At 46.8% G+C, this 12,942-nt stretch overlaps 1 protein-coding gene across 2 annotated transcripts in view; it reads left to right on the plus strand.

The window, feature by feature from the left end:
• Positions 1 to 5,001: 5,001 nt before the first annotated feature.
• Positions 5,002 to 12,942, plus strand: part of syt1a (synaptotagmin Ia) — a 481,231-nt gene continuing 473,290 nt past the window's right edge. The window contains exon 1 of one of the 2 annotated variants that reach the window (XM_052030629.1): positions 5,002 to 5,304. The gene's annotated coding sequence lies outside the window, so the exon portion shown is untranslated. The remainder of the gene's footprint in view (positions 5,305 to 12,942) is intronic. The other variant, XM_052030628.1, reaches the window with a different exon arrangement.

The raw sequence follows: 12,942 nt of genomic DNA on the forward strand, positions 1-12,942 counted from the left end.
TCTCCTTTCGTGAAAAATGTCAGGAAGGGGGAGGAAAGGGTCAGATATGGACCATATGTAAGTGAGAGCAGGGTAGAAATTGACAGCAAAGGTAATGACTTTTATGAGTTCTGTTTGAATGCTGGAACCAGTATCATCGGAATGGAAAAAGAGTTGACGGACAGGACCTGAATAGGAGTGTTCCACGTATCCAACGAAGAGACAGGTGTGGCTTGTCTCCATCTGAGTTTCCATACACGTTTGACTTGGAGAAAGCAGGTGGAGTTGAAGTTGCTCAACGTGAGAATAAGTTCAGCCAGGTGGAGGAGACAGGTGATGGAGGGGAACTGGTTGGGCCTCTGGTCAAGGAAGAAGTGAAGGGTCCTCAGAACATCCTGGTGAGGAATGGAGGTGTAGAGGGATTGTTTGCCCATGGGGAATATGAGCTGGTTGGGACCAGGAAACGGGAAACGTGGATACCTTCAAAGGTGTCACGGTATAAACGGGAAGGAACTGAACAAGGGTAAAAACAATAGTCAAGGTAGGAAGGAAGATGTTTTGTGGTACAGGAATAGGCTCAAACAATCCATCTACTCCAAATGTCTCCTGTTTGTAGATCTTGAGGCAGAGGTAGATGTGGAGTCGGTGGACTATGAGTCTAGAGGCTGTGGAGGGAAAATCTCCCAAGAAAATGCAGTCAGATGGTATGGGAGAAAATGGCCTGATGTTCAAGGATGGGGGCGTGGTCCAGAGGGAGGTATAAGGAGATGTCTGAGAGGGAATCTTTGACTTCTACAAGGGAGACAACAGTTCACCAAACCACAAGAGCACTGCAATTGTTGGCGGGTTTGATGATGATGTTGGAGCTGGTCCTGAGCAAGTGGAGTGCTGAATATTCAGAGGGATTAGAGGGTTAGAGTGAGTAAGGCAGTGGAAACATTGAGGTAGTCAAATTGGCAGTTAATGATGAATAGATCCAGAGAGAACAAGAGGCAAGAAGAAGGGATCCAGTAGGATTGGGAATTCTAGAGATGGAATTCTTGAATGCAGGCTCATAGAACATAGAAGAGTACAGCACAGGAACAGGCCCTTTGGCCCATAATGTTGTACCAAACTAATTAAATTGGTAATTAAATGCCTAACCTAATCCTTTCTGCCTACACAATGTCCATAACCTTCCCTTCACTGCACATGTGCCTATCTAAGAGCCTCTTAAACGCCTCTGTCGTATCTGCCTCCACCCCCACCCCAGGCAGCACATTCCAGGCACCCACCGCTCTCTGTGTAAAAAACTCGCCCTGCACATCTCCTTTGAAGTTACCCCTTCTCACCTTAAATGCATGCTCTCTGGTATTAGACATCACGACCCTGGGAAAGAGATACTGGCTGTCTACTTTGACTCCTAGCCAAAGCAATGAGCAGGAAAGAAGAGGTGGTGGAACAGTTGTTCAACATCATGTTGGGCTTGGACATCATTAAGCCCTGAATTGTATCTGAAGCCTTTGCTGAAAACTGATCCTTCAGGATCAGACAGGGGAAGATCAGAGTCGTAGAGTCATCGGCATAGGAGCAGGCCATTCGGCCCACCATGTCCATGCTGAGCAGCGGGCACCCATTCGTATTAATCCCATCTTCCAGCATTGGCCCATAGCCTTCTATGTCTGGGCGATTCATGGTTATCAGGAATGACAGTGAAGACACAGTCAGGGGTGGGGGAGAGGAGACTTCACAAGGGCAGGATCTGCAAAAATTGGCACTGGGCCACTTAAGGAGATATTGGTAAATTGGTTTATCATTGTCACATGTACCAAGGTACAGTGAAAAACCTCTTTTGCGTGTCGTCCATACAGATCATTTCATCACAACAGTGCATTGAGGTAGTACAAGGGAAAACAATAACAGAATGCAGAATAAAGTGTCACAGTTACAGAGAAAGTGCAGTGCAGGCAGACAATAAGGTGCAAAGTCGTAATGTGGTAGATTGTGAGGTCAAGAGTCCACCTTATCGTACTAGGGGACTGTTTAATGGTCTTATAACAACAGGATAGAAGCTGTCCTTGAGCTTTGTTGTACGTGCTTTCAGGCTGTTGTATCTTCCGCTTGATGGGAGAGGAGAGAAGAGAGAATGTCCCGGGTGGGTGGGGTCTTTGATTATGTTGGCTGCTTTCCCGAGGCAGCGAGAAATGTGGACAGAGTCCATGGAGGGGAGGCTGGTTTCCATGATGTGCTGAGCTGTGTCCACAACTCTCTGCAGTTTCTTTGGACAATTGACCAAAAGCTAGGTCAAGGAAAGAGGTTTCCCTTTACTTTGTATCTTGAAGCTTTCCATTGAACTTCTCAAAGCTCTGATGACAGGTTTTACATTAAATCATGAAACGACAGACAGAGTGATTCTGGTACTTGGAGAGCTGAAGCAGAACATCCTTCCCCAGACGGAGCTCCACAAAAAATGCGGAGGAGGAAGAAAGCTGCAAAACAAAGTCACACAGATCTCCTGCCTTCCCCATACATCTCCGACCTTCCCTTGTGGCTTCTCCTCCCCTCCAACCTCATCTGCATCCCAAAGAACTTTGCCCAGACCTGATGAAAGTTCACCAGCTGACATATTAACTCTTGTTTCTCCCTCCACAGGCGCTGCCTGACCTGCTGAGCATTTCCGCTGTCCCCTGCTTTTATTTCAGGTTTCCAGCATCTGCAGTGTGTTCCCTTGTAGGTTTTAAGGTGAGTCTTAAGGACAGAAGGAAGGAAGGAAGGTTGAGGGAGGGAATTCCAGAGTTTAGCAGCTGAAGACAAGGCCGCCAGTGGTGGGTGCAACACTAATTTATCTAAATGATAAGCTACCATATCTTAATTAGTTATATTTGTCTGCCTGCACCATGGACCATAGAACATAGAACATTTCAGCACAGTACAGGCCCTTCAGCCCAAAATGTTGTGCTGACATTTTATCCTGCTCTAAAGTCTATCTAACCCTTCCCTCCCACATAGCCCTCCAGTTCTCTATCATTCATGTGCCTATCTAAGGGTCTCTTAAATGTCCCTAATGTATCTGCCCCCACAACCTCTGCCGGCAGTGCGTTCCACGCACCCAACACTCTCTGTGTAAAAAACTTACCCCTGACACCCCCCTCATACCTTCCTCCAATCACCTCAAGATTATGTTCCCTCACGTTAGCCATTGTTGCCCTGGGAAAAAGTCTCTGACTGGCAACTCGATCTATGCCTCTTATCATCTTGTACACCTCTATCAAGCCTCCTCTCATCCTCCTTCTCGCCAAAGAGAAAAGCCCGAGCTCCATGGATCAAGGCAGCAGTTATGGAGAGTCACAGAGTCATAGCACAGAAACAGGCCCTTCATCCCATCACGTCCATGCTGACCATGCTGAACACGTACCACCAGGCTCAAGGACAGCTTCCATCCCGCTGTTATAAGGTTCTTGAACTCTTGCAATCTCAATCTACTTGTCATGGCCCTTGCACCATATTTGTCTGCCTGCACTGCACTTTCTCTGTAATGGTAACACTTTATTCTGCATTCTGTTATTACTTCTCCTTCTGTACTCCCTCGATGTACTTATGTATGGCATGATCTGTCTGTGTGGGACACAGACAAAGCTTTTCACTGCATCTCGGGACATGTGACCATAATAAACCCATTACCATTGTTTAGAGCTTAGAAGAATCAGAGGTGACTTCACTGATACAAAATTCCTATGAATGGTTGACAGGGTAGATGGATATTTCCCCCGGCTGAGTTGTCTAGAACCAGGGGCTTAAACTAAGGAGTCAGCTATTCAGGAATGAGATGAGAAGAAATGTCTTCACCCAGATTTTGTTGAATTGGAATTGGTTTATCATTGTTATATAGAAACTGTCCTTGAGCCCGGTGGTACTTGCTTTCAGGCTTTTGTATCTCCTGCCCGATGGGAGGGGGGAGAAGAGAGAATGCCCAGGGTGGGTGGGGTCTTTGATTATGCTGGCTGCTTTACTGAGGCAGCGAGAAGTGTAGACAGAGTCCATGGAGGGGAGACTTCTTTCTGTGAGTTCTGTGTCCACAACTCTCTGCAGTTTCTTGAAGTCACAGGCAGAATATATGGAATTCTCACCCCAGAGGGCTTTGGATGCTTGGTCACTGAGTGCCTTCATGGCAGATGTCAGTTGGTTTGGGATGTTACAGGAATCAAGGGAAACGGGGTTATAACAGGAAAATGGCACTGAGGTTAAAGATCCATGGTCTCATTGAACCAAGGAGCAGATGCAAAAGGCAAATGGCCTCCTCCTCCTGCTATTCCTTATGGACTAGGAATCCTGTGTGTCCACTCTGTACTCACCCACACATACACATAAAACACACACACTAACATATACACACCCACCAACATCTACACACAAGTACGCACACACTTAGACACTCACACTCAGACACTCACACTCGTATGCTAACACACAGACACACACACTCACATACTAACACACACACTCAAATACTAACATACACACACACTTAGACACACGTATACTAATGTACACACACACATATACACACAGGCACACACACATAAACTAATACACACACATTCATACACTAACACATAAACACGAATGCACACACATACACTAACACACAAACAGTTAGACACCCACTCACACTTACAGACATACACATACATACACCCCACCCTCATCTACACACAGGTACACACACTAACACACCCACACTTGGAGACACACCCACACTAACACACCCACACTTGAAGACACACCCACAATTAGAGACACACCCACACTAACACACCCACACTTGGAGACACACCCACACAGACACACACCCACACTAACACGCCCACACACAATCCCATCGATAGGATGTACACCCACGCCCATCCACTCCTGCCGACGAGAGGCAGTCTGTCGCGGGACCGGGATGAACGCAAACATCCCTCTGAATGTCACTTGCAGAAACTCTGAAATGTGGGGCTGGGAAAGGGAACGCTGAATTATCTATGCGAAGCAGCGCCCTGCCTGTGTCCAATCAGACAGGATGAGTGGGTGATGCAACGTTCCCTCACTGGAGGGTGAGCCGAGCGCTGCAGTGTACCGGCGCTGTTCCCCGCCCTCCTCGCACTCCCTATAAAGCCACTCTCTCTTGACAGGAGAATACTGAATACTGAACTCAGTGCTAGTGGAAGCAACGCGAGCCCTGGCCAGGTGAAGCAAGGAAAAAAAAAGCGTGCTGTTCTTATCTATTATCTGCTTCCTCGAAGCCCACGGTTCAACAGGCAGAGAGCATTTAGACAGAACAATTAAACGGGGGCATCATTTCAGGTGAGAGGTTGTGTTCTTAACGTGCTGCCTTTCAGTGCTGGGGGGGATGCAATTTGTTGAAGCGTATTCTGTGGGTCGCTTTACTGGAACCCTGTTTGTGTGTGTGGAGGAGATACTCGCCTCCCTCATAATTCAAGTCAAGGTTCTGCTCGCTGTATTGTGTCAGGTACCTCCGGGAGAATTCGCCCCCTCCCCCTGTCTGACTGAGACCCCCTCTCCTGGGGAGGTGGAGGACGGGCCCCTGACGGTACAAAGTTGTGGCTGACTCTCCGGACGAGGCGAGTGAACCCGGATCCAGAGGGCACCCTCTCTCCAATCACTCGAGGAGAGATGTTGCTACCGGCCCCGAGTTTGAGGCAGGGTTGAGGCTTCTGTCCTGCCAGCACCCAGTGGGTTATTGGCGGGACAAGTCTCCAGGTGTGACCCCTTCCCTTTGGCCCGAGTCAGAGTGATGGGCTTGCTGGAAAATATCCCGGGCTGGTGGTGGTCGGCAAACGGTAGGTCCCCTCTCCATCACAACAGGCGCAGGTCTCCCTTACAGTCACATCCCTGGGATCAGAGCTCTTGTAGTGTGCGGTAGGGTAGTGGCAAACACTGCCTTAAATTGGCCGTAGAAATCATAGTAACAATTCGCCTCTGCCGTGACTCCCATCGGCGAAACCATTGCAATGCAGAATATAATCCCAATTCTGTTGGGTTGGTTCGGCTGCGAGAAGGTTGAGAAGTTCCCTGACTGGGAAATCTCTCTTCCCTTGTGGTCATCGGGACACGTTTGAAGATAGATCTTATAGCCCGTTCCCACCCGGTCTACTCAACATCCACACCCTACTTCAGTATCCCTCACTGGCCGGGGCACTGATAGACCAGTGTTGGTCCAAACACTGAATGGTCAGCACGTTTAATGTGCGCCTGTCCTCTCCAAGTACTACCGGGGTCTTGCAAAAGAAGTTAGATAAAAGTGGGAATGAAATCTTAACTTCAAACTTTCATTAGCTAAAGAAAAACTGTGTTAAATTCCGGGGAGCGGACTGGACTGTTCTGTTGTGTGTGGTCGTTCTGAGCGTCAACAGCGCCTGTCTCCAAAATCGGAACATCCAGGAGACGGTCCAAACCCATCAGTCCCACGAAGCTCCGATAGATGGATGAGGGAGAGATTCTAGGTTCTTGAAACCCCGTTTTTATTGCCTAAAAAAAGAGTTAAAATCACTCTTAGCTGTGGAGGTTTGAGGGTGATTTGATCAGGATTTACAAGGGGAAGAGAAAACATATTAAAGGGATTTGATCGGATTAAAGGTCCCCCCCCCCCCCCATTGGGAGATTGAGAATAGGGGCTCAGGATTAAATGCCGTTTTGCCACTTGGAAGCGAAGTCAGGTCGGGCTGGAACTCTCTCCACTAACCTGCTGGGTCCACCTCCGACCATCCAAGCCAGAAGCAGATTCTCTCTCCATTCTGTAGCTCCCATTTGAACCCAACTGACAGGAAGAACGTTTGTAAACACACCACCTACATCTGCTCTGCTGCCTTAATTATAGCCTCCAAATTGGGCAGATGTCAACTGGGTGCGTGGCCCAGTCCTGTCTCTTTGGATTAAAGTCATAGTTATTCCCTGAGAAATAAACCCTGCTCATTTGACTGTGCCATACCACATGAATGCCTCCCATCTAAAGCACTCCTTGTTGTGCCTTAATAGGGGCCCTGCGGACTAGAATGTTCCTTAAACTGAAATGGTTAATTTGTCTGAAGGTTCTCACTAAATGGTTAGTAACTTGCACAGGAACTGCCAGGAGCCAGTGATTTTAAATGGGATTGCTTGTTGCATTGTTGTGAGCCATTGTGTACAGTTATCAGAATAATGTTGAAGTACGATTCATCTTCCTGCTTTTCTCTGGTTACTAATTCTATTTGCTTTCCATCAATTATCTCGCCATCAACAGCTCGTCTAGAGTCAAATGTTTGCTCTTGAAATAATACTTGGTGCTTCATTTCACACATCCAAGTGAATTCCATTTGGTGGATGCCTGTGGCTCCATTAATTAGCTCTCACTTCACGTCAAAGGGTTCTGGATCCGCCTCACTCCTGAGACTTGAGTACAGAAATCCAGAGATGCTCGTGTACTTGGAGTGACATGCTGACTAGCTTGGCCAACACCCTGTCTCTGTTCGTGGGAGGATCTTAAAAACAAAAGACCTCCAGCTACTTCTAGAGAAGGAACATTCTCCCCGCTACCCTGGGGGCTGACGTTTATCCTTCACACTAAGAGATCTGGGCACTCCCACCTTGATTGTGGGAGCTTGCTGTGCATAGATTTAACAGTTGTATTTTCTACGTTATTCCTCAATGTGCATCATTGACGTTGGACATTCTGAAAGGCTCAAAATAAATGTAAATCCCCTTCTTCATTTCACTGTCCTTCAACTTGGATTGAAAGGTGAGTATTGGCTGGATGACTCAGACTGGGTGAGGGCTCGATGGATTGGCGGGTACGGTGATTGCTGTCTCTTGAGCTGGAGAGACTGCTGGGTGAGCAAGACTGTTTATTTCTTATTAAAATATCTTGGATGTATTCTTAATAGGAAACTGTTCCATTCAATTGTGGTCACCAGTACAGGAAAGACGTGGCATCTTTGGACGGGGTGCCGAAGAGGTTCACCGGGATGTTGCCTAGATTAGAGGGGGTGTGTTATAAGGAGAGGTTGGACAAACTTGGGTTGTTTTCTCCAGAGTGGCGGAGGTCGAGGGAGACCTGATAGATTATGAGAGGCGTAGACAGCTGGCATGTTTTTCCCAGCGTCAAAATGTCTAATACCAGAGGGCATGCACTTAAGGTGAGAGGGGGAAAGATTTTGTGCTGGGTGCCTGGAATGTGCTGCCAGGGGTGGTGGAGGCAAGTATTGGTTTATTATTGTCACTTGTACTGAGGTACAGTGAAAACCTTGTCTTGCGTACCGTTTGTACAGATCAATTCATTACACGGTGCATTGAGGTAGTACAGGGTAAAAACAATAACAGAATACAGGGTAAAGTGTCACAGCTACAGGGAAGTGCATTGCAGGTAGACAATAAGGTGCAAGGTTGTGAGGTCAGATTCCATCTCATTGTGTAAGGGAACTATTCAATAGGCTTAGAACAGTAGGGTAGAAGCTGTCCTTCAGCCTGGTGATATGTGCCCTTGGGCTCCTGCCTGAGGGGAGGAGAGAGAATGACCCGGGGTGGGTGGGGTCTTTGATTATGCCGGCTGCTTCACCAAGGCAGCGAGGGGTAAAGACGGGGTCCATGGAGGAGAGGCTGGTTTCCATGATGTAGACGCAGCTCGACACAACTCTCTGCAGTTTCTTGTGGTCCCAGGCAGAGCAGTTGCAAGATGATGGGCTGCTTAAGAAGCACTTGGATGGACACATGGATGTGCAGAGAATCGAGAGATGTGGACATTGTGTAGGCAGAAGGGATTAGTTTGGTTAGGCAGTTAATTACTACTTTAATTAGTTTGGCACAATATTGTGGGCCAAAGGGCCTATTCCTGTCTCTACTCTATGTTCTATATACAATAAGCCAGTGTTGCCTCAGGCTATGTGTGAAAGCCGACACAATTGCCTGAGAGATACTTCGGATCCCAAGTAATGCACAGGAGAAGGATGCAAAAGAATGATTAGAATAATGTAATACTCTCCCCGGTCAGAGAAGATTTGACAGGCTGTGTTTTCTTTTAGAAACAGCAAGGCTAAGGATTGATATGCTGGATAGGACCTGGGAGGCAGGCATTGTATGGTGAGCTAATGAAAAGATTTGAATAAATGTAATGTTTCCAGTCATGTGTGTGAGACCAGAACCAGAGGCTATGAGAATAAGATGGTAAATTGGTTTATTATTGTCACGTGTACCAAGGTACAGTGAACAACTTTGTTTTGCATGCCATCCATACAGATCATTTCATCACATCAATACATCAAGGTAGTACAAGGGAAAACAATAACAATGCAGAATAGTGTCAGTTACAGAGAAAGTGCAGGCAGACAATAAGGTGCAAGGTTGTAATGAGGTAGGTTGTGAAGTCATGTCTCTCTATCATTCAAGAGGCCTGTTCAAGAGTTTTCTAACAGCAGGGTAGAAGCTGTCCTTGAGTGGTATGTGCTTTTGTATCTTCTGCCTGATGGGAGAGGAAAGAAGGGAGAATGACCAGAGTGGGAGGGATTTTTGATTGTCTTGGTGACGTGCTGGGCTGTGTCCATGACTCTGCACTTTCTTGCAGTCTTGGGCAGAACAGTTGCCGTACCAAGCTGTGATGTATCTGTATAGGATGCTTTCCATGGTGCCTCTATAAAAAAAAATCAGTGAGGGTCAACAGGGACATGCTGAATTTCCTTGGCCTTCTGAGGAAGTAGAGGCACTGGTGTGCTTTCTTGGCCTTGGCATCTACATGGTCGGGCATTATTATATCTAGTACTGGGAGACGTTCTTGTTGCAACATAATGCAATTGAGGAGAATGTCAGATGTAGTTAAGAAGCTGGATAAATAAGAAGGGAAAGGAGCTGCTGAAGGACAGATGATCTGTTGCTGTGTTGCTAGCAATACTTGGTAATATGTTGCCCAAGCTGCCAGCTTGAAATAGTCACATCAACTGCACCTACTATTGGAAAAGGGTTGAGAAGTGACTATAAATACTTCATACAAGGAGGCAAAATTTGTTAGTTCTGGGCAGGGTGACGTAGGGAATAACTTGTGGACAAATCTGTGAACGCACTGGTGTAGTTATTGTCTGATGAATTGATCTTTCTATGTACGAAGTGGATTGTGAAATGCAAAACTCTATTCCAAGAGGTGTAACAGATGCTCTGTTATTAATAGCTCTTCTGGATAAAGATCGGGGGTCCTCATGATAGGCTCTCTGAAGTTTCCTTCAACGCCTGGCTTTCTTAGGCTTCGCCCAGGTCAACCTGAGCAAGCACCTGCTGACAGCTGCCTGATGCAGGAGAGGGTGTCTTTGTATTTCCAAACCTACACCTGTTTGTAGTTGTGAAGCTACCAAGGATTTGTCTCCTGAGGGTTGCAAGTACAGCTCCTGGAAATCAAGCCTTTACATCCAGCCTTGTCTGCCTTTTGACAAATGAGCTATTAAAGCTGCATCAAGCTTCTGCTGCTGAGAATCTTATTTCATTTGTTTCTTTTTTATTGTTCAATCCTATTTGTACTTCTGAGAATAACTTGGCCTTTAATGTACTTTAATTCCATTTTAGCTCGATGGTGTACTCCACCTCATCTAGAAGGCAAAGATTCCTCTGATTGCAGGGCTTGGAAGGACATACACCTTCCTGCTATGAAGAGGTTTCTAAAAGTAGAAGGAAAGAGGTTTAGAGGTGGCCTGAGGAAGAATTACTTTCACCCAATGGGCGGTTGGAACCTGGAACCCAGAGTGGGTCATGGAGGCAGCCACTCTCTCAACTAACAATTAAGTATCCAGCTGAGCACTTGAACTGCCAATGCTTCAAAGGCTACAGACAAGTGCTGGTAAATGGGAGTAGTATAAATAAGTCCTTGATGGTCAGCATGGACATGTTGGGCTGAAGGGGCCATTGCCATAACTCCTCATTAGCTGTAAGAATAGTTAGTCATGGAAGGGTAACTTGTATTAATCTGCCTTGGTGCTTCATGCATGCAAAGGACTTCTGTTTATCAAGGCATCATGTGTGTTGGGGGGGGGGGGGTATGGGGTAATGTGATGCACTGGGGTAATGTCTTCTCTGCCCAGCCAAGGAGAGGGGTTCCCAATCTTTGCCCTTTGCTGAATCCTGACCTCCACAACTTTTTTTTTGCCAAAGTTCAAGAGCAGGGAGTTTCCCCAGTCCAGGAGATCCACCACCCTGACTTCAGTGGTTCGAGAAGGCTTCTGCCTTCTCGAGCAGCTCTGGGAGGGGAGACAATCGCTGGGTTTGCTGGTGACACCCACACTGGAGTTGGTACAGGAGACACAAGAGACTGCAGATGCTGGAATCTGGAGCAACACACAAAACGCTGGAGGAACTCAGCGGGTCAGGCAGCATCTGTGGAGGGAAATGGACAGTTGATGTTTCGTGTCGAGACCCTTATCTGGACCAAAAATGTCGACTGTCCATTGCCCTCCACAGATGCTGCCTGACCCGTTGAGTTCCTCCAGTGTTATGTGTGTTGCTTTAGTACAGAAGATGAACATTCCACCTTTATTCCTAGCACTGTTTGTCTCTTCCCTGAGGTTGTGTTTGACAGTTGTCATTCCCTTTTAACAGCTTTTAAACAGTGTAATCGGTTCTCTACCATCCAACACCTTCAGGAAAAGCATTCTTTTAACACTGAAGGAAGAAATCTTTCTAATTCTCAAGATTTAATGTTTGCTTTGAGATGATCAGCTCTCCTCTCATTTCTCTCTCCCACTGTGCTCTAAGCTCTGGGAATACCTATCCATCAGCCCTTCTCCAAGATCTTGCTTGTGACCTACCACTCTGAACAAGTCCTGGGTCATTGCCAAACATCCATCCTTGGCTTGCTGTCCATCTTTCTAAAACTCTCTCTGGCAAAGCTCTGGAGACTTTATCTTCTACATTGCAAATGCACATTGTTTGTCTGTCAATAGGAATAAACTTAATTTGAAATAGAAAGGACCTTGATAGGTTCTTGATTGGTAAGGGGACTACAGGTTATGGGGAGAAGGCAGGAGAATGGGGTTGCAAGCAAAATATCAGCCATGATTGGTGGAGCAGACTTGATGGGCTGAATGGCCTAATTCTGCTCCTATGTCTTGTGGTTTAATTTGTTCCTTTTAATAACTTTTGAATTTTTATCACTGTCATACAGCTCTTTAGCTCTGTAGTGGACTCCTCTTTACCAGCACTGGGTCTGTAACCTTCTGTGACTAGACAATTCAGATGCATATTTAGATATTACTTAAATAATGTGAGGGCCCCTGCCACAGGCAGTGTGCAAGATGTCAATCATACTAACATCTACCCCCATCCACAAGGGGAGCTTGGATCCTGAGAGGCTATTTGGCCCATAACATGCACATGGGCTGTTCCTCTAACCCCAACTTCCATCTGGGTAAAGGTGGAGACGACTGCTGGATGGTGATAAATGGGGACTCCAGCCCCTGTCTCCACCTTCACCATTTCCCTCCTCCCACCTGGTTCCATCTGACTCTGTCTACTTCCACCCATCAACCACCTGCTTCTGTCTCTGAACTCCTCTCCTCCCCCTCCCCTACCTGCCTCCATCTGCCCATCATCCTTCACCCCTCCTCAGTCCACCTATCCCATTCTGGCCCCTGTCTCTTCCCCGCCCCTCTCCTGTTTAGAGTAGCCAGCTCCCCTCTCCACTCAATTCCGATACAGGGTTTCAACCTGAAACATTGACAATTCCTTCCTTCCCCACCCCCCAAAAAAAATGTTGCTTGACCCACTGAGTTCCTCCAGTAGTTTTTTATCTTGCTCCTTCTGTGTCATGGTGTGTGCATGTGGTCAGATTATGCATCTTGTTAGAGATTAGTGAGCACTATTGGTGTTGGATTACAGCTGCAGTGCACCCATGTCCATATTACTCCTATGAAAAGTGGACCCTAGGTTCAAATCCCACCACCGCAGCAGAAATTAAATTCAGTTAATGAAGGTGGA

This window comes from Pristis pectinata, chromosome 15 (assembly GCF_009764475.1).
Source record: "Pristis pectinata isolate sPriPec2 chromosome 15, sPriPec2.1.pri, whole genome shotgun sequence".
Classification (NCBI taxonomy): domain Eukaryota; kingdom Metazoa; phylum Chordata; class Chondrichthyes; order Rhinopristiformes; family Pristidae; genus Pristis; species Pristis pectinata.